We start from the raw sequence: 22567 nt of genomic DNA on the forward strand, positions 1-22567 counted from the left end.
GTCTCCTCCTCCTGTGTTTCCTCGTCACCGAGGGCGATTGGTCACGTGCTGTCCTGACATCATAAAGCTAGAGCAGGATGTCATCTGACATGAGGGACAATCAGTTGCCTAGCAAGCACCAAGATACATTTATCATGGTATTGAACTGGGTTGCAGGGTAAACAGGGCGCCCAGCTGAAGACCTAGATGGTGAGATGAATGAAACTGGCGCATTATTTGAGACTTGTGCATCTGTTTGAAGGTGCAGTTAATCACAATGTTCTCGACTTCTCTATAGCTTAACTGATAAGGATGTACTAAGATGAAGATGTTAAGATGTTGTTTATAGTTTTTATTATTCCCACTAACAGTAGCGTAAACCTTCCTCCCTCAACTTATCAGATCACTCAATTGCTATTGGCGTATCATAACCTATAAGAATTGCACTGAGAAGGGGATGCCATCACTTGGCTGGCAATCACATCTTTTTATCTAGGTCCTGATGTAGGTGCTAGTGTTGTGTAGAGAGTGGTAGAAATGAGGCATAGGATTGATGTAATGCAATGTGTATATTTGTAAAGCGCACTGTTGCCAGCCAGCGTCCTGGCGCTGTATACCGCTGGGGAACCAGTCCTGGCTTGCCCTGTGGGATGGCCCCTGCTGGGAATCCCCAAGGTGGAGCCAGGCATCCCCGGCGTTGTGGGGGCAGTTGTGGAGATTAGGCAAGCTAATGCCCAGAGTTGCAGAGTGGGACCCCTGGTTAGAGTAGGCACTGACGTGAGAATTATCGAGTCCGCTGACCCTGGTCCATGACCCTGCCGCGTCGGGAATCAAACCCTGGTCCCGGGCCGACTTCTGCTTTTGGGTCTGCCGCCTCTAACCAGTGAGCCATTGAGAGATGTACCCCAGGCTGAACATGAAAACTGAGAAAACATGAAAACTGAGATTCTAATTTTTAGTAGGGTGTGGATTTTCACAATATCCATAGTACTGATTATCAAGCCTTAGAAAATCTGTTTTTTATTGCTGTGCATTCGTTTGAAAATATTCAAGTTCTATTGCACTAACAGTGGACTTTTCCATCTGCAGAATATACTGAATGACCAGAGATGGCAGTGCTGCGGAAGAGAATTTGTCTGCATTGCTGAGACCAAAAAAAAAAACAAGAAGCCATTTCTCAGCACTCTGCCTTCCTTCATCAATTTAAATGGTAAGTCAAACTCGAGCTAGTGGGGTCTTGGCATGATTATCTTTGTCAAGACTCTACCAAAATGGATGACGTTACGGTGATCATCATATTTTATCAGACTTTGTCTCCGAAGCTGAGAAAGCCTGCGTTAGATACCTGTGCTAACAATGTGTCATCAGAGGACATTACTGTCTTTAAGGCTGGAAAGAGTTTCCTTAATTTGGAGCCATGGCCTTACTTTCTCAAGAAGTGAAGCTCATTTGACCTGTTTCCCTGCACTCTGTGTGTGGGTCTCTGATACTCCAGATGGATAGCTGTTTAGGATACTCGGCGGTCTTGCAACTCCATCCAATTTTCAAAAGGAGCCCAATGCTTTCCCAGTATACTGCCTAGCTGCCTTGCAGTCCTAATTACATATAGTTACCTAGTGCATAATTGCTGATGTCTCCTCCTCCTGTGTTTCCTCGTCACCGAGGGCGATTGGTCACGTGCTGTCCTGACATCATAAAGCTAGAGCAGGATGTCATCTGACATGAGGGACAATCAGTTGCCTAGCAAGCACCAAGATACATTTATCATGGTATTGAACTGGGTTGCAGGGTAAACAGGGCGCCCAGCTGAAGACCTAGATGGTGAGATGAATGAAACTGGCGCATTATTTGAGACTTGTGCATCTGTTTGAAGGTGCAGTTAATCACAATGTTCTCGACTTCTCTATAGCTTAACTGATAAGGATGTACTAAGATGAAGATGTTAAGATGTTGTTTATAGTTTTTATTATTCCCACTAACAGTAGCGTAAACCTTCCTCCCTCAACTTATCAGATCACTCAATTGCTATTGGCGTATCATAACCTATAAGAATTGCACTGAGAAGGGGATGCCATCACTTGGCTGGCAATCACATCTTTTTATCTAGGTCCTGATGTAGGTGCTAGTGTTGTGTAGAGAGTGGTAGAAATGAGGCATAGGATTGATGTAATGCAATGTGTATATTTGTAAAGCGCACTGTTGCCAGCCAGCGTCCTAGCGCTGTATACCGCTGGGGAACCAGTCCTGGCTTTCCCTGTGGGATGGTCCCTGCTGGGAATCCCCAAGGTGGAGCCAGGCATCCCCGGCGTTGAGGGGGCCGTTGTGGAGATTAGGCAAGCTAATGCCCAGAGTTGCAGAGTGGGACCCCTGGTTAGAGTAGGCACTGACGTGAGAATTATCGAGTCCGCTTACCCTGGTCCATGACCCTGCCGTGTCGGGAATCAAACCCTGGTCCCGGGCCGACTTCTGCTTTTGGGTCTGCTGCCTCTAACCAGTGAGCCATTGAGAGATGTACCCCAGGCTGAACATGAAAACTGAGAAAACATGAAAACTGAGATTCTAATTTTTAGTAGGGTGTGGATTTTCACAATATCCATAGTACTGATTATCAAGCCTTAGAAAATCAGTTTTTTATTGCTGTGCATTCGTTTGAAAATATTCAAGTTCTAATGCACTAACAGTGGACTTTTCCATCTGCAGAATATACTGAATGACCAGAGATGGCAGTGCTGCGGAAGAGAATTTGTCTGCATTGCTGAGACCAAAAAAAAAACAAGAAGCCATTTCTCAGCACTCTGCCTTCCTTCATCAATTTAAATGGTAAGTCAAACTCGAGCTAGTGGGGTCTTGGCATGATTATCTTTGTCAAGACTCTACCAAAATGGATGACATTACGGTGATCATCATATTTTATCAGACTTTGTCTCCGAAGCTGAGAAAGCCTGCGTTAGATACCTGTGCTAACAATGTGTCATCAGAGGACATTACTGTCTTTAAGGCTGGAAAGAGTTTCCTTAATTTGGAGCCATGGCCTTACTTTCTCAAGAAGTGAAGCTCATTTGACCTGTTTCCCTGCACTCTGTGTGTGGGTCTCTGATACTCCAGATGGATAGCTGTTTAGGATACTCGGCGGTCTTGCAACTCCATCCAATTTTCAAAAGGAGCCCAATGCTTTCCCAGTATACTGCCTAGCTGCCTTGCAGTCCTAATTACATATAGTTACCTAGTGCATAATTGCTGATGTCTCCTCCTCCTGTGTTTCCTCGTCACCGAGGGCGATTGGTCACGTGCTGTCCTGACATCATAAAGCTAGAGCAGGATGTCATCTGACATGAGGGACAATCAGTTGCCTAGCAAGCACCAAGATACATTTATCATGGTATTGAACTGGGTTGCAGGGTAAACAGGGCGCCCAGCTGAAGACCTAGATGGTGAGATGAATGAAACTGGCGCATTATTTGAGACTTGTGCATCTGTTTGAAGGTGCAGTTAATCACAATGTTCTCGACTTCTCTATAGCTTAACTGATAAGGATGTACTAAGATGAAGATGTTAAGATGTTGTTTATAGTTTTTATTATTCCCACTAACAGTAGCGTAAACCTTCCTCCCTCAACTTATCAGATCACTCAATTGCTATTGGCGTATCATAACCTATAAGAATTGCACTGAGAAGGGGATGCCATCACTTGGCTGGCAATCACATCTTTTTATCTAGGTCCTGATGTAGGTGCTAGTGTTGTGTAGAGAGTGGTAGAAATGAGGCATAGGATTGATGTAATGTAATGTGTATACTTGTAAAGCGCACTGTTGCCAGCCGGCGTCCTGGCGCTGTATACCGCTGGGGAACCAGTCCTGGCTTGCCCTGTGGGATGGCCCCTGCTGGGAATCCCCAAGGTGGAGCCAGGCATCCCCGGCGTTGAGGGGGCCGTTGTGGAGATTAGGCAAGCTAATGCCCAGAGTTGCAGAGTGGGACCCCTGGTTAGAGTATGCACTGACGTGAGAATTATCGAGTCCGCTGACCCTGGTCCATGACCCTGCCGTGTCGGGAATCAAACCCTGGTCCCGGGCCGACTTCTGCTTTTGGGTCTGCTGCCTCTAACCAGTGAGCCATTGAGAGATGTACCCCAGGCTGAACATGAAAACTGAGAAAACATGAAAACTGAGATTCTAATTTTTAGTAGGGTGTGGATTTTCACAATATCCATAGTACTGATTATCAAGCCTTAGAAAATCTGTTTTTTATTGCTGTGCATTCGTTTGAAAATATTCAAGTTCTAATGCACTAACAGTGGACTTTTCCATCTGCAGAATATACTGAATGACCAGAGATGGCAGTGCTGCGGAAGAGAATTTGTCTGCATTGCTGAGACCAAAAAAAAAAACAAGAAGCCATTTCTCAGCACTCTGCCTTCCTTCATCAATTTAAATGGTAAGTCAAACTCGAGCTAGTGGGGTCTTGGCATGATTATCTTTGTCAAGACTCTACCAAAATGGATGACGTTATGGTGATCATCATATTTTATCAGACTTTGTCTCCGAAGCTGAGAAAGCCTGCGTTAGATACCTGTGCTAACAATGTGTCATCAGAGGACATTACTGTCTTTAAGGCTGGAAAGAGTTTCCTTAATTTGGAGCCATGGCCTTACTTTCTCAAGAAGTGAAGCTCATTTGACCTGTTTCCCTGCACTCTGTGTGTGGGTCTCTGATACTCCAGATGGATAGCTGTTTAGGATACTCGGCGGTCTTGCAACTCCATCCAATTTTCAAAAGGAGCCCAATGCTTTCCCAGTATACTGCCTAGCTGCCTTGCAGTCCTAATTACATATAGTTACCTAGTGCATAATTGCTGATGTCTCCTCCTCCTGTGTTTCCTTGTCACCGAGGGCGATTGGTCACGTGCTGTCCTGACATCATAAAGCTAGAGCAGGATGTCATCTGACATGAGGGACAATCAGTTGCCTAGCAAGCACTAAGATACATTTATCATGGTATTGAACTGGGTTGCAGGGTAAACAGGGCGCCCAGCTGAAGACCTAGATGGTGAGATGAATGAAACTGGCGCATTATTTGAGACTTGTGCATCTGTTTGAAGGTGCAGTTAATCACAATGTTCTCGACTTCTCTATAGCTTAACTGATAAGGATGTACTAAGATGAAGATGTTAAGATGTTGTTTATAGTTTTTATTATTCCCACTAACAGTAGCGTAAACCTTCCTCCCTCAACTTATCAGATCACTCAATTGCTATTGGCGTATCATAACCTATAAGAATTGCACTGAGAAGGGGATGCCATCACTTGGCTGGCAATCACATCTTTTTATCTATGTCCTGATGTAGGTGCTAGTGTTGTGTAGAGAGTGGTAGAAATGAGGCATAGGATTGATGTAATGCAATGTGTATATTTGTAAAGCGCACTGTTGCCAGCCAGCGTCCTAGCGCTGTATACCGCTGGGGAACCAGTCCTGGCTTTCCCTGTGGGATGGTCCCTGCTGGGAATCCCCAAGGTGGAGCCAGGCATCCCCGGCGTTGAGGGGGCCGTTGTGGAGATTAGGCAAGCTAATGGCCAGAGTTGCAGAGTGGGACCCCTGGTTAGAGTAGGCACTGACGTGAGAATTATCGAGTCCGCTGACCCTGGTCCATGACCCTGCCGTGTCGGGAATCCAACCCTGGTCCCGGGCCGACTTCTGCTTTTGGGTCTGCTGCCTCTAACCAGTGAGCCATTGAGAGATGTACCCCAGGCTGAACATGAAAACTGAGAAAACATGAAAACTGAGATTCTAATTTTTAGTAGGGTGTGGATTTTCACAATATCCATAGTACTGATTATCAAGCCTTAGAAAATCTGTTTTTTATTGCTGTGCATTCGTTTGAAAATATTCAAGTTCTATTGCACTAACAGTGGACTTTTCCATCTGCAGAATATACTGAATGACCAGAGATGGCAGTGCTGCGGAAGAGAATTTGTCTGCATTGCTGAGACCAAAAAAAAAAACAAGAAGCCATTTCTCAGCACTCTGCCTTCCTTCATCAATTTAAATGGTAAGTCAAACTCGAGCTAGTGGGGTCTTGGCATGATTATCTTTGTCAAGACTCTACCAAAATGGATGACGTTATGGTGATCATCATATTTTATCAGACTTTGTCTCCGAAGCTGAGAAAGCCTGCGTTAGATACCTGTGCTAACAATGTGTCATCAGAGGACATTACTGTCTTTAAGGCTGGAAAGAGTTTCCTTAATTTGGAGCCATGGCCTTACTTTCTCAAGAAGTGAAGCTCATTTGACCTGTTTCCCTGCACTCTGTGTGTGGGTCTCTGATACTCCAGATGGATAGCTGTTTAGGATACTCGGCGGTCTTGCAACTCCATCCAATTTTCAAAAGGAGCCCAATGCTTTCCCAGTATACTGCCTAGCTGCCTTGCAGTCCTAATTACATATAGTTACCTAGTGCATAATTGCTGATGTCTCCTCCTCCTGTGTTTCCTCGTCACCGAGGGCGATTGGTCACGTGCTGTCCTGACATCATAAAGCTAGAGCAGGATGTCATCTGACATGAGGGACAATCAGTTGCCTAGCAAGCACTAAGATACATTTATCATGGTATTGAACTGGGTTGCAGGGTAAACAGGGCGCCCAGCTGAAGACCTAGATGGTGAGATGAATGAAACTGGCGCATTATTTGAGACTTGTGCATCTGTTTGAAGGTGCAGTTAATCACAATGTTCTCGACTTCTCTATAGCTTAACTGATAAGGATGTACTAAGATGAAGATGTTAAGATGTTGTTTATAGTTTTTATTATTCCCACTAACAGTAGCGTAAACCTTCCTCCCTCAACTTATCAGATCACTCAATTGCTATTGGCGTATCATAACCTATAAGAATTGCACTGAGAAGGGGATGCCATCACTTGGCTGGCAATCACATCTTTTTATCTATGTCCTGATGTAGGTGCTAGTGTTGTGTAGAGAGTGGTAGAAATGAGGCATAGGATTGATGTAATGCAATGTGTATATTTGTAAAGCGCACTGTTGCCAGCCAGCGTCCTAGCGCTGTATACCGCTGGGGAACCAGTCCTGGCTTTCCCTGTGGGATGGTCCCTGCTGGGAATCCCCAAGGTGGAGCCAGGCATCCCCGGCGTTGAGGGGGCCGTTGTGGAGATTAGGCAAGCTAATGCCCAGAGTTGCAGAGTGGGACCCCTGGTTAGAGTAGGCACTGACGTGAGAATTATCGAGTCCGCTGACCCTGGTCCATGACCCTGCCGTGTCGGGAATCCAACCCTGGTCCCGGGCCGACTTCTGCTTTTGGGTCTGCTGCCTCTAACCAGTGAGCCATTGAGAGATGTACCCCAGGCTGAACATGAAAACTGAGAAAACATGAAAACTGAGATTCTAATTTTTAGTAGGGTGTGGATTTTCACAATATCCATAGTACTGATTATCAAGCCTTAGAAAATCTGTTTTTTATTGCTGTGCATTCGTTTGAAAATATTCAAGTTCTATTGCACTAACAGTGGACTTTTCCATCTGCAGAATATACTGAATGACCAGAGATGGCAGTGCTGCGGAAGAGAATTTGTCTGCATTGCTGAGACCAAAAAAAAAAACAAGAAGCCATTTCTCAGCACTCTGCCTTCCTTCATCAATTTAAATGGTAAGTCAAACTCGAGCTAGTGGGGTCTTGGCATGATTATCTTTGTCAAGACTCTACCAAAATGGATGACGTTATGGTGATCATCATATTTTATCAGACTTTGTCTCCGAAGCTGAGAAAGCCTGCGTTAGATACCTGTGCTAACAATGTGTCATCAGAGGACATTACTGTCTTTAAGGCTGGAAAGAGTTTCCTTAATTTGGAGCCATGGCCTTACTTTCTCAAGAAGTGAAGCTCATTTGACCTGTTTCCCTGCACTCTGTGTGTGGGTCTCTGATACTCCAGATGGATAGCTGTTTAGGATACTCGGCGGTCTTGCAACTCCATCCAATTTTCAAAAGGAGCCCAATGCTTTCCCAGTATACTGCCTAGCTGCCTTGCAGTCCTAATTACATATAGTTACCTAGTGCATAATTGCTGATGTCTCCTCCTCCTGTGTTTCCTCGTCACCGAGGGCGATTGGTCACGTGCTGTCCTGACATCATAAAGCTAGAGCAGGATGTCATCTGACATGAGGGACAATCAGTTGCCTAGCAAGCACTAAGATACATTTATCATGGTATTGAACTGGGTTGCAGGGTAAACAGGGCGCCCAGCTGAAGACCTAGATGGTGAGATGAATGAAACTGGCGCATTATTTGAGACTTGTGCATCTGTTTGAAGGTGCAGTTAATCACAATGTTCTCGACTTCTCTATAGCTTAACTGATAAGGATGTACTAAGATGAAGATGTTAAGATGTTGTTTATAGTTTTTATTATTCCCACTAACAGTAGCGTAAACCTTCCTCCCTCAACTTATCAGATCACTCAATTGCTATTGGCGTATCATAACCTATAAGAATTGCACTGAGAAGGGGATGCCATCACTTGGCTGGCAATCACATCTTTTTATCTATGTCCTGATGTAGGTGCTAGTGTTGTGTAGAGAGTGGTAGAAATGAGGCATAGGATTGATGTAATGCAATGTGTATATTTGTAAAGCGCACTGTTGCCAGCCAGCGTCCTAGCGCTGTATACCGCTGGGGAACCAGTCCTGGCTTTCCCTGTGGGATGGTCCCTGCTGGGAATCCCCAAGGTGGAGCCAGGCATCCCCGGCGTTGAGGGGGCCGTTGTGGAGATTAGGCAAGCTAATGCCCAGAGTTGCAGAGTGGGACCCCTGGTTAGAGTAGGCACTGACGTGAGAATTATCGAGTCCGCTGACCCTGGTCCATGACCCTGCCGTGTTGGGAATCAAACCCTGGTCCCGGGCCGACTTCTGCTTTTGGGTCTGCTGCCTCTAACCAGTGAGCCATTGAGAGATGTACCCCAGGCTGAACATGAAAACTGAGAAAACATGAAAACTGAGATTCTAATTTTTAGTAGGGTGTGGATTTTCACAATATCCATAGTACTGATTATCAAGCCTTAGAAAATCTGTTTTTTATTGCTGTGCATTCGTTTGAAAATATTCAAGTTCTATTGCACTAACAGTGGACTTTTCCATCTGCAGAATATACTGAATGACCAGAGATGGCAGTGCTGCGGAAGAGAATTTGTCTGCATTGCTGAGACCAAAAAAAAAAACAAGAAGCCATTTCTCAGCACTCTGCCTTCCTTCATCAATTTAAATGGTAAGTCAAACTCGAGCTAGTGGGGTCTTGGCATGATTATCTTTGTCAAGACTCTACCAAAATGGATGACGTTATGGTGATCATCATATTTTATCAGACTTTGTCTCCGAAGCTGAGAAAGCCTGCGTTAGATACCTGTGCTAACAATGTGTCATCAGAGGACATTACTGTCTTTAAGGCTGGAAAGAGTTTCCTTAATTTGGAGCCATGGCCTTACTTTCTCAAGAAGTGAAGCTCATTTGACCTGTTTCCCTGCACTCTGTGTGTGGGTCTCTGATACTCCAGATGGATAGCTGTTTAGGATACTCGGCGGTCTTGCAACTCCATCCAATTTTCAAAAGGAGCCCAATGCTTTCCCAGTATACTGCCTAGCTGCCTTGCAGTCCTAATTACATATAGTTACCTAGTGCATAATTGCTGATGTCTCCTCCTCCTGTGTTTCCTCGTCACCGAGGGCGATTGGTCACGTGCTGTCCTGACATCATAAAGCTAGAGCAGGATGTCATCTGACATGAGGGACAATCAGTTGCCTAGCAAGCACTAAGATACATTTATCATGGTATTGAACTGGGTTGCAGGGTAAACAGGGCGCCCAGCTGAAGACCTAGATGGTGAGATGAATGAAACTGGCGCATTATTTGAGACTTGTGCATCTGTTTGAAGGTGCAGTTAATCACAATGTTCTCGACTTCTCTATAGCTTAACTGATAAGGATGTACTAAGATGAAGATGTTAAGATGTTGTTTATAGTTTTTATTATTCCCACTAACAGTAGCGTAAACCTTCCTCCCTCAACTTATCAGATCACTCAATTGCTATTGGCGTATCATAACCTATAAGAATTGCACTGAGAAGGGGATGCCATCACTTGGCTGGCAATCACATCTTTTTATCTATGTCCTGATGTAGGTGCTAGTGTTGTGTAGAGAGTGGTAGAAATGAGGCATAGGATTGATGTAATGCAATGTGTATATTTGTAAAGCGCACTGTTGCCAGCCAGCGTCCTAGCGCTGTATACCGCTGGGGAACCAGTCCTGGCTTTCCCTGTGGGATGGTCCCTGCTGGGAATCCCCAAGGTGGAGCCAGGCATCCCCGGCGTTGAGGGGGCCGTTGTGGAGATTAGGCAAGCTAATGCCCAGAGTTGCAGAGTGGGACCCCTGGTTAGAGTAGGCACTGACGTGAGAATTATCGAGTCCGCTGACCCTGGTCCATGACCCTGCCGTGTTGGGAATCAAACCCTGGTCCCGGGCCGACTTCTGCTTTTGGGTCTGCTGCCTCTAACCAGTGAGCCATTGAGAGATGTACCCCAGGCTGAACATGAAAACTGAGAAAACATGAAAACTGAGATTCTAATTTTTAGTAGGGTGTGGATTTTCACAATATCCATAGTACTGATTATCAAGCCTTAGAAAATCTGTTTTTTATTGCTGTGCATTCGTTTGAAAATATTCAAGTTCTATTGCACTAACAGTGGACTTTTCCATCTGCAGAATATACTGAATGACCAGAGATGGCAGTGCTGCGGAAGAGAATTTGTCTGCATTGCTGAGACCAAAAAAAAAAACAAGAAGCCATTTCTCAGCACTCTGCCTTCCTTCATCAATTTAAATGGTAAGTCAAACTCGAGCTAGTGGGGTCTTGGCATGATTATCTTTGTCAAGACTCTACCAAAATGGATGACGTTATGGTGATCATCATATTTTATCAGACTTTGTCTCCGAAGCTGAGAAAGCCTGCGTTAGATACCTGTGCTAACAATGTGTCATCAGAGGACATTACTGTCTTTAAGGCTGGAAAGAGTTTCCTTAATTTGGAGCCATGGCCTTACTTTCTCAAGAAGTGAAGCTCATTTGACCTGTTTCCCTGCACTCTGTGTGTGGGTCTCTGATACTCCAGATGGATAGCTGTTTAGGATACTCGGCGGTCTTGCAACTCCATCCAATTTTCAAAAGGAGCCCAATGCTTTCCCAGTATACTGCCTAGCTGCCTTGCAGTCCTAATTACATATAGTTACCTAGTGCATAATTGCTGATGTCTCCTCCTCCTGTGTTTCCTCGTCACCGAGGGCGATTGGTCACGTGCTGTCCTGACATCATAAAGCTAGAGCAGGATGTCATCTGACATGAGGGACAATCAGTTGCCTAGCAAGCACTAAGATACATTTATCATGGTATTGAACTGGGTTGCAGGGTAAACAGGGCGCCCAGCTGAAGACCTAGATGGTGAGATGAATGAAACTGGCGCATTATTTGAGACTTGTGCATCTGTTTGAAGGTGCAGTTAATCACAATGTTCTCGACTTCTCTATAGCTTAACTGATAAGGATGTACTAAGATGAAGATGTTAAGATGTTGTTTATAGTTTTTATTATTCCCACTAACAGTAGCGTAAACCTTCCTCCCTCAACTTATCAGATCACTCAATTGCTATTGGCGTATCATAACCTATAAGAATTGCACTGAGAAGGGGATGCCATCACTTGGCTGGCAATCACATCTTTTTATCTATGTCCTGATGTAGGTGCTAGTGTTGTGTAGAGAGTGGTAGAAATGAGGCATAGGATTGATGTAATGCAATGTGTATATTTGTAAAGCGCACTGTTGCCAGCCAGCGTCCTAGCGCTGTATACCGCTGGGGAACCAGTCCTGGCTTTCCCTGTGGGATGGTCCCTGCTGGGAATCCCCAAGGTGGAGCCAGGCATCCCCGGCGTTGAGGGGGCCGTTGTGGAGATTAGGCAAGCTAATGCCCAGAGTTGCAGAGTGGGACCCCTGGTTAGAGTAGGCACTGACGTGAGAATTATCGAGTCCGCTGACCCTGGTCCATGACCCTGCCGTGTTGGGAATCAAACCCTGGTCCCGGGCCGACTTCTGCTTTTGGGTCTGCTGCCTCTAACCAGTGAGCCATTGAGAGATGTACCCCAGGCTGAACATGAAAACTGAGAAAACATGAAAACTGAGATTCTAATTTTTAGTAGGGTGTGGATTTTCACAATATCCATAGTACTGATTATCAAGCCTTAGAAAATCTGTTTTTTATTGCTGTGCATTCGTTTGAAAATATTCAAGTTCTATTGCACTAACAGTGGACTTTTCCATCTGCAGAATATACTGAATGACCAGAGATGGCAGTGCTGCGGAAGAGAATTTGTCTGCATTGCTGAGACCAAAAAAAAAAACAAGAAGCCATTTCTCAGCACTCTGCCTTCCTTCATCAATTTAAATGGTAAGTCAAACTCGAGCTAGTGGGGTCTTGGCATGATTATCTTTGTCAAGACTCTACCAAAATGGATGACGTTATGGTGATCATCATATTTTATCAGACTTTGTCTCCGAAGCTGAGAAAGCCTGCGTTAGATACCTGTGCTAACAATGTGTCATCAGAGGACATTACTGTCTTTAAGGCTGGAAAGAGTTTCCTTAATTTGGAGCCATGGCCTTACTTTCTCAAGAAGTGAAGCTCATTTGACCTGTTTCCCTGCACTCTGTGTGTGGGTCTCTGATACTCCAGATGGATAGCTGTTTAGGATACTCGGCGGTCTTGCAACTCCATCCAATTTTCAAAAGGAGCCCAATGCTTTCCCAGTATACTGCCTAGCTGCCTTGCAGTCCTAATTACATATAGTTACCTAGTGCATAATTGCTGATGTCTCCTCCTCCTGTGTTTCCTCGTCACCGAGGGCGATTGGTCACGTGCTGTCCTGACATCATAAAGCTAGAGCAGGATGTCATCTGACATGAGGGACAATCAGTTGCCTAGCAAGCACTAAGATACATTTATCATGGTATTGAACTGGGTTGCAGGGTAAACAGGGCGCCCAGCTGAAGACCTAGATGGTGAGATGAATGAAACTGGCGCATTATTTGAGACTTGTGCATCTGTTTGAAGGTGCAGTTAATCACAATGTTCTCGACTTCTCTATAGCTTAACTGATAAGGATGTACTAAGATGAAGATGTTAAGATGTTGTTTATAGTTTTTATTATTCCCACTAACAGTAGCGTAAACCTTCCTCCCTCAACTTATCAGATCACTCAATTGCTATTGGCGTATCATAACCTATAAGAATTGCACTGAGAAGGGGATGCCATCACTTGGCTGGCAATCACATCTTTTTATCTATGTCCTGATGTAGGTGCTAGTGTTGTGTAGAGAGTGGTAGAAATGAGGCATAGGATTGATGTAATGCAATGTGTATATTTGTAAAGCGCACTGTTGCCAGCCAGCGTCCTAGCGCTGTATACCGCTGGGGAACCAGTCCTGGCTTTCCCTGTGGGATGGTCCCTGCTGGGAATCCCCAAGGTGGAGCCAGGCATCCCCGGCGTTGAGGGGGCCGTTGTGGAGATTAGGCAAGCTAATGCCCAGAGTTGCAGAGTGGGACCCCTGGTTAGAGTAGGCACTGACGTGAGAATTATCGAGTCCGCTGACCCTGGTCCATGACCCTGCCGTGTTGGGAATCAAACCCTGGTCCCGGGCCGACTTCTGCTTTTGGGTCTGCTGCCTCTAACCAGTGAGCCATTGAGAGATGTACCCCAGGCTGAACATGAAAACTGAGAAAACATGAAAACTGAGATTCTAATTTTTAGTAGGGTGTGGATTTTCACAATATCCATAGTACTGATTATCAAGCCTTAGAAAATCTGTTTTTTATTGCTGTGCATTCGTTTGAAAATATTCAAGTTCTATTGCACTAACAGTGGACTTTTCCATCTGCAGAATATACTGAATGACCAGAGATGGCAGTGCTGCGGAAGAGAATTTGTCTGCATTGCTGAGACCAAAAAAAAAAACAAGAAGCCATTTCTCAGCACTCTGCCTTCCTTCATCAATTTAAATGGTAAGTCAAACTCGAGTTAGTGGGGTCTTGGCATGATTATCTTTGTCAAGACTCTACCAAAATGGATGACGTTACGGTGATCATATTTTATCAGACTTTGTCTCCGCAGCTGAGAAAGCCTGCGTTAGATACCTGTGCTAACAATGTGTCATCAGAGGACATTACTGTCTTTAAGGCTGGAAAGAGTTTCCTTAATTTGGAGCCATGGCCTTACTTTCTCAAGGAGTGAAGCTCATTTGACCTGTTTCTCTGCACTCTGTGTGTGGGTCTCTGATACTCCAGATGGATAGCTGTTTAGGATACTCGGCGGTCTTCCAACTCCATCCAATTTTCAAAAGGAGCCCAATGCTTTCCCAGTATACTGCCTAGCTGCCTTGCAGTCCTAATTACATATAGTTACCTAGTGCATAATTGCTGATGTCTCCTCCTCCTGTGTTTCCTCGTCACCGAGGGCGATTGGTCACGTGCTGTCCTGACATCATAAAGCTAGAGCAGGATGTCATATGACATGAGGGACAATCAGTTGCCTAGCAAGCACTAAGATACATTTATCATGGTATTGAACTGGGTTGCAGGGTAAACAGGGCGCCCAGCTGAAGACCTAGATGGTGAGATGAATGAAACTGGCGCATTATTTGAGACTTGTGCATCTGTTTGAAGGTGCAGTTAATCACAATGTTCTCGACTTCTCTATAGCTTAACTGATAAGGATGTACTAAGATGAAGATGTTAAGATGTTGTTTATAGTTTTTATTATTCCCACTAACAGTAGCGTAAACCTTCCTCCCTCAACTTGTCAGATCACTCAATTGCTATTGGCGTATCATAACCTATAAGAATTGCACTGAGAAGGGGATGCCGTCACTTGGCTGGCAATCACATCTTTTTATCTAGGTCCTGATGTAGGTGCTAGTGTTGTGTAGAGAGTGGTAGCAAATGAGGCATAGGATTGATGTAATTTAATGTGTATACTTGTAAAGCGCACTGTTGCCAGCCGGCGTCCTGGCGCTGTATACCACTGGGGAACCAGTCCTGGCTTGCCCTGTGGGATGGCCCCTGCTGGGAATCCCCAAGGTGGAGCCAGGCATCCCCGGCGTTGTGGGGGCAGTTGTGGAGATTAGGCAAGCTAATGCCCAGAGTTGCAGAGTGGGACCCCTGGTTAGAGTCGGCACTGACGTGAGAATTATCGAGTCCGCTGACCCTGGTCCATGACCCTGCCGCGTCGGGAATCAAACCCTGGTCCCGGGCCGACTTCTGCTTTTGGGTCTGCCGCCTCTAACCAGTGAGCCATTGAGAGATGTACCCCAGGCTGAACATGAAAACTGAGAAAACATGAAAACTGAGATTCTAATTTTTAGTAGGGTGTGGATTTTCACAATATCCATAGTACTGATTATCAAGCCTTAGAAAATCTGTTTTTTTATTGCTGTGCATTCGTTTGAGAATATTCAAGTTCTAATGCACTAACAGTGGACTTTTCCATCTGCAGAATATACTGAATGACCAGAGATGGCAGTGCTGCGGAAGAGAATTTGTCTGCATTGCTGAGACCAAAAAAAAAAACAAGAAGCCATTTCTCAGTACTCTGCCTTCCTTCATCAATTTAAATGGTAAGTCAAACTCGAGCTAGTGGGGTCTTGGCATGATTATCTTTGTCAAGACTCTACCAAAATGGATGACGTTACGGTGATCATCATATTTTATCAGACTTTGTCTCCGAAGCTGAGAAAGCCTGCGTTAGATACCTGTGCTAACAATGTGTCATCAGAGGACATTACTGTCTTTAAGGCTGGAAAGAGTTTCCTTAATTTGGAGCCATGGCCTTACTTTCTCAAGAAGTGAAGCTCATTTGACCTGTTTCCCTGCACTCTGTGTGTGGGTCTCTGATACTCCAGATGGATAGCTGTTTAGGATACTCGGCAGTCTTGCAACTCCATCCAATTTTCAAAAGGAGCCCAATGCTTTCCCAGTATACTGCCTAGCTGCCTTGCAGTCCTAATTACATATAGTTACCTAGTGCATAATTGCTGATGTCTCCTCCTCCTGTGTTTCCTCGTCACCGAGGGCGATTGGTCACGTGCTGTCCTGACATCATAAAGCTAGAGCAGGATGTCATCTGACATGAGGGACAATCAGTTGCCTAGCAAGCACTAAGATACATTTATCATGGTATTGAACTGGGTTGCAGGGTAAACAGGGCGCCCAGCTGAAGACCTAGATGGTGAGATGAATGAAACTGGCGCATTATTTGAGACTTGTGCATCTGTTTGAAGGTGCAGTTAATCACAATGTTCTCGACTTCTCTATAGCTTAACTGATAAGGATGTACTAAGATGAAGATGTTAAGATGTTGTTTATAGTTTTTATTATTCCCACTAACAGTAGCGTAAACCTTCCTCCCTCAACTTATCAGATCACTCAATTGCTATTGGCGTATCATAACCTATAAGAATTGCACTGAGAAGGGGATGCCATCACTTGGCTGGCAATCACATCTTTTTATCTAGGTCCTGATGTAGGTGCTAGTGTTGTGTAGAGAGTGGTAGAAATGAGGCATAGGATTGATGTAATGCAATGTGTATATTTGTAAAGCGCACTGTTGCCAGCCAGCGTCCTAGCGCTGTATACCGCTGGGGAACCAGTCCTGGCTTTCCCTGTGGGATGGTCCCTGCTGGGAATCCCCAAGGTGGAGCCAGGCATCCCCGGCGTTGAGGGGGCCGTTGTGGAGATTAGGCAAGCTAATGCCCAGAGTTGCAGAGTGGGACCCCTGGTTAGAGTAGGCACTGACGTGAGAATTATCGAGTCCGCTGACCCTGGTCCATGACCCTGCCGTGTCGGGAATCAAACCCTGGTCCCGGGCCGACTTCTGCTTTTGGGTCTGCTGCCTCTAACCAGTGAGTCATTGAGAGATGTACCCCAGGCTGAACATGAAAACTGAGAAAACATGAAAACTGAGATTCTAATTTTTAGTAGGGTGTGGATTTTCACAATATCCATAGTACTGATTATCAAGCCTTAGAAAATCTGTTTTTTATTGCTGTGCATTCGTTTGAAAATATTCAAGTTCTAATGCACTAACAGTGGACTTTTCCATATGCAGAATATACTGAATGACCAGAGATGGCAGTGCTGCGGAAGAGAATTTGTCTGCATTGCTGAGACCAAAAAAAAAAACAAGAAGCCATTTCTCAGCACTCTGCCTTCCTTCATCAATTTAAATGGTAAGTCAAACTCGAGCTAGTGGGGTCTTGGCATGATTATCTTTGTCAAGACTTTACCAAAATGGATGACGTTACGGTGATCATCATATTTTATCAGACTTTGTCTCCGAAGCTGAGAAAGCCTGCGTTAGATACCTGTGCTAACAATGTGTCATCAGAGGACATTACTGTCTTTAAGGCTGGAAAGAGTTTCCTTAATTTGGAGCCATGGCCTTACTTTCTCAAGAAGTGAAGCTCATTTGACCTGTTTCCCTGCACTCTGTGTGTGGGTCTCTGATACTCCAGATGGATAGCTGTTTAGGATACTCGGCGGTCTTGCAACTCCATCCAATTTTCAAAAGGAGCCCAATGCTTTCCCAGTATACTGCCTAGCTGCCTTGCAGTCCTAATTACATATAGTTACCTAGTGCATAATTGCTGATGTCTCCTCCTCCTGTGTTTCCTCGTCACCGAGGGCGATTGGTCACGTGCTGTCCTGACATCATAAAGCTAGAGCAGGATGTCATCTGACATGAGGGACAATCAGTTGCCTAGCAAGCACCAAGATACATTTATCATGGTATTGAACTGGGTTGCAGGGTAAACAGGGCGCCCAGCTGAAGACCTAGATGGTGAGATGAATGAAACTGGCGCATTATTTGAGACTTGTGCATCTGTTTGAAGGTGCAGTTAATCACAATGTTCTCGACTTCTCTATAGCTTAACTGATAAGGATGTACTAAGATGAAGATGTTAAGATGTTGTTTATAGTTTTTATTATTCCCACTAACAGTAGCGTAAACCTTCCTCCCTCAACTTATCAGATCACTCAATTGCTATTGGCGTATCATAACCTATAAGAATTGCACTGAGAAGGGGATGCCATCACTTGGCTGGCAATCACATCTTTTTATCTAGGTCCTGATGTAGGTGCTAGTGTTGTGTAGAGAGTGGTAGAAATGAGGCATAGGATTGATGTAATGCAATGTGTATATTTGTAAAGCGCACTGTTGCCAGCCAGCGTCCTGGCGCTGTATACCGCTGGGGAACCAGTCCTGGCTTTCCCTGTGGGATGGTCCCTGCTGGGAATCCCCAAGGTGGAGCCAGGCATCCCCGGCGTTGAGGGGGCCGTTGTGGAGATTAGGCAAGCTAATGCCCAGAGTTGCAGAGTGGGACCCCTGGTTAGAGTAGGCACTGACGTGAGAATTATCGAGTCCGCTGACCCTGGTCCATGACCCTGCCGTGTCGGGAATCAAACCCTGGTCCCGGGCCGACTTCTGCTTTTGGGTCTGCTGCCTCTAACCAGTGAGTCATTGAGAGATGTACCCCAGGCTGAACATGAAAACTGAGAAAACATGAAAACTGAGATTCTAATTTTTAGTAGGGTGTGGATTTTCACAATATCCATAGTACTGATTATCAAGCCTTAGAAAATCTGTTTTTTATTGCTGTGCATTCGTTTGAGAATATTCAAGTTCTAATGCACTAACAGTGGACTTTTCCATCTGCAGAATATACTGAATGACCAGAGATGGCAGTGCTGCGGAAGAGAATTTGTCTGCATTGCTGAGACCCAAAAAAAAAACAAGAAGCCATTTCTCAGCACTCTGCCTTCCTTCATCAATTTAAATGGTAAGTCAAACTCGAGCTAGTGGGGTCTTGGCATGATTATCTTTGTCAAGACTCTACCAAAATGGATGACGTTACGGTGATCATCATATTTTATCAGACTTTGTCTCCGAAGCTGAGAAAGCCTGCGTTAGATACCTGTGCTAACAATGTGTCATCAGAGGACATTACTGTCTTTAAGGCTGGAAAGAGTTTCCTTAATTTGGAGCCATGGCCTTACTTTCTCAAGAAGTGAAGCTCATTTGACCTGTTTCCCTGCACTCTGTGTGTGGGTCTCTGATACTCCAGATGGATAGCTGTTTAGGATACTCGGCGGTCTTGCAACTCCATCCAATTTTCAAAAGGAGCCCAATGCTTTCCCAGTATACTGCCTAGCTGCCTTGCAGTCCTAATTACATATAGTTACCTAGTGCATATTTGCTGATGTCTCCTCCTCCTGTGTTTCCTCGTCACCGAGGGCGATTGGTCACGTGCTGTCCTGACATCATAAAGCTAGAGCAGGATGTCATCTGACATGAGGGACAATCAGTTGCCTAGCAAGCACCAAGATACATTTATCATGGTATTGAACTGGGTTGCAGGGTAAACAGGGCGCCCAGCTGAAGACCTAGATGGTGAGATGAATGAAACTGGCGCATTATTTGAGACTTGTGCATCTGTTTGAAGGTGCAGTTAATCACAATGTTCTCGACTTCTCTATAGCTTAACTGATAAGGATGTACTAAGATGAAGATGTTAAGATGTTGTTTATAGTTTTTATTATTCCCACTAACAGTAGCGTAAACCTTCCTCCCTCAACTTATCAGATCACTCAATTGCTATTGGCGTATCATAACCTATAAGAATTGCACTGAGAAGGGGATGCCATCACTTGGCTGGCAATCACATCTTTTTATCTAGGTCCTGATGTAGGTGCTAGTGTTGTGTAGAGAGTGGTAGAAATGAGGCATAGGATTGATGTAATGCAATGTGTATATTTGTAAAGCGCACTGTTGCCAGCCAGCGTCCTGGCGCTGTATACCGCTGGGGAACCAGTCCTGGCTTTCCCTGTGGGATGGTCCCTGCTGGGAATCCCCAAGGTGGAGCCAGGCATCCCCGGCGTTGAGGGGGCCGTTGTGGAGATTAGGCAAGCTAATGCCCAGAGTTGCAGAGTGGGACCCCTGGTTAGAGTAGGCACTGACGTGAGAATTATCGAGTCCGCTGACCCTGGTCCATGACCCTGCCGTGTCGGGAATCAAACCCTGGTCCCGGGCCGACTTCTGCTTTTGGGTCTGCTGCCTCTAACCAGTGAGTCATTGAGAGATGTACCCCAGGCTGAACATGAAAACTGAGAAAACATGAAAACTGAGATTCTAATTTTTAGTAGGGTGTGGATTTTCACAATATCCATAGTACTGATTATCAAGCCTTAGAAAATCTGTTTTTTATTGCTGTGCATTCGTTTGAGAATATTGAAGTTCTAATGCACTAACAGTGGACTTTTCCATCTGCAGAATATACTGAATGACCAGAGATGGCAGTGCTGCGGAAGAGAATTTGTCTGCATTGCTGAGACCAAAAAAAAAATCAAGAAGCCATTTCTCAGCACTCTGCCTTCCTTCATCAATTTAAATGGTAAGTCAAACTCGAGTTAGTGGGGTCTTGGCATGATTATCTTTGTCAAGACTCTACCAAAATGGATGACGTTACGGTGATCATATTTTATCAGACTTTGTCTCCGCAGCTGAGAAAGCCTGCGTTAGATACCTGTGCTAACAATGTGTCATCAGAGGACATTACTGTCTTTAAGGCTGGAAAGAGTTTCCTTAATTTGGAGCCATGGCCTTACTTTCTCAAGGAGTGAAGCTCATTTGACCTGTTTCTCTGCACTCTGTGTGTGGGTCTCTGATACTCCAGATGGATAGCTGTTTAGGATACTCGGCGGTCTTGCAACTCCATCCAATTTTCAAAAGGAGCCCAATGCTTTCCCAGTATACTGCCTAGCTGCCTTGCAGTCCTAATTACATATAGTTACCTAGTGCATAATTGCTGATGTCTCCTCCTCCTGTGTTTCCTCGTCACCGAGGGCGATTGGTCACGTGCTGTCCTGACATCATAAAGCTAGAGCAGGATGTCATCTGACATGAGGGACAATCAGTTGCCTAGCAAGCACTAAGATACATTTATCATGGTATTGAACTGGGTTGCAGGGTAAACAGGGCGCCCAGCTGAAGACCTAGATGGTGAGATGAATGAAACTGGCGCATTATTTGAGACTTGTGCATCTGTTTGAAGGTGCAGTTAATCACAATGTTCTCGACTTCTCTATAGCTTAACTGATAAGGATGTACTAAGATGAAGATGTTAAGATGTTGTTTATAGTTTTTATTATTCCCACTAACAGTAGCGTAAACCTTCCTCCCTCAACTTATCAGATCACTCAATTGCTATTGGCGTATCATAACCTATAAGAATTGCACTGAGAAGGGGATGCCATCACTTGGCTGGCAATCACATCTTTTTATCTAGGTCCTGATGTAGGTGCTAGTGTTGTGTAGAGAGTGGTAGAAATGAGGCATAGGATTGATGTAATGCAATGTGTATATTTGTAAAGCGCACTGTTGCCAGCCAGCGTCCTGGCGCTGTATACCGCTGGGGAACCAGTCCTGGCTTTCCCTGTGGGATGGTCCCTGCTGGGAATCCCCAAGGTGGAGCCAGGCATCCCCGGCGTTGAGGGGGCCGTTGTGGAGATTAGGCAAGCTAATGCCCAGAGTTGCAGAGTGGGACCCCTGGTTAGAGTAGGCACTGACGTGAGAATTATCGAGTCCGCTGACCCTGGTCCATGACCCTGCCGTGTCGGGAATCAAACCCTGGTCCCGGGCCGACTTCTGCTTTTGGGTCTGCTGCCTCTAACCAGTGAGTCATTGAGAGATGTACCCCAGGCTGAACATGAAAACTGAGAAAACATGAAAACTGAGATTCTAATTTTTAGTAGGGTGTGGATTTTCACAATATCCATAGTACTGATTATCAAGCCTTAGAAAATCTGTTTTTTATTGCTGTGCATTCGTTTGAAAATATTCAAGTTCTAATGCACTAACAGTGGACTTTTCCATATGCAGAATATACTGAATGACCAGAGATGGCAGTGCTGCGGAAGAGAATTTGTCTGCATTGCTGAGACCAAAAAAAAAAACAAGAAGCCATTTCTCAGCACTCTGCCTTCCTTCATCAATTTAAATGGTAAGTCAAACTCGAGCTAGTGGGGTCTTGGCATGATTATCTTTGTCAAGACTTTACCAAAATGGATGACGTTACGGTGATCATCATATTTTATCAGACTTTGTCTCCGAAGCTGAGAAAGCCTGCGTTAGATACCTGTGCTAACAATGTGTCATCAGAGGACATTACTGTCTTTAAGGCTGGAAAGAGTTTCCTTAATTTGGAGCCATGGCCTTACTTTCTCAAGAAGTGAAGCTCATTTGACCTGTTTCCCTGCACTCTGTGTGTGGGTCTCTGATACTCCAGATGGATAGCTGTTTAGGATACTCGGCGGTCTTGCAACTCCATCCAATTTTCAAAAGGAGCCCAATGCTTTCCCAGTATACTGCCTAGCTGCCTTGCAGTCCTAATTACATATAGTTACCTAGTGCATAATTGCTGATGTCTCCTCCTCCTGTGTT

Source organism: Lissotriton helveticus, chromosome 7 (genome assembly GCF_964261635.1).
Source record: "Lissotriton helveticus chromosome 7, aLisHel1.1, whole genome shotgun sequence".
Lineage (NCBI taxonomy): Eukaryota > Metazoa > Chordata > Amphibia > Caudata > Salamandridae > Lissotriton > Lissotriton helveticus.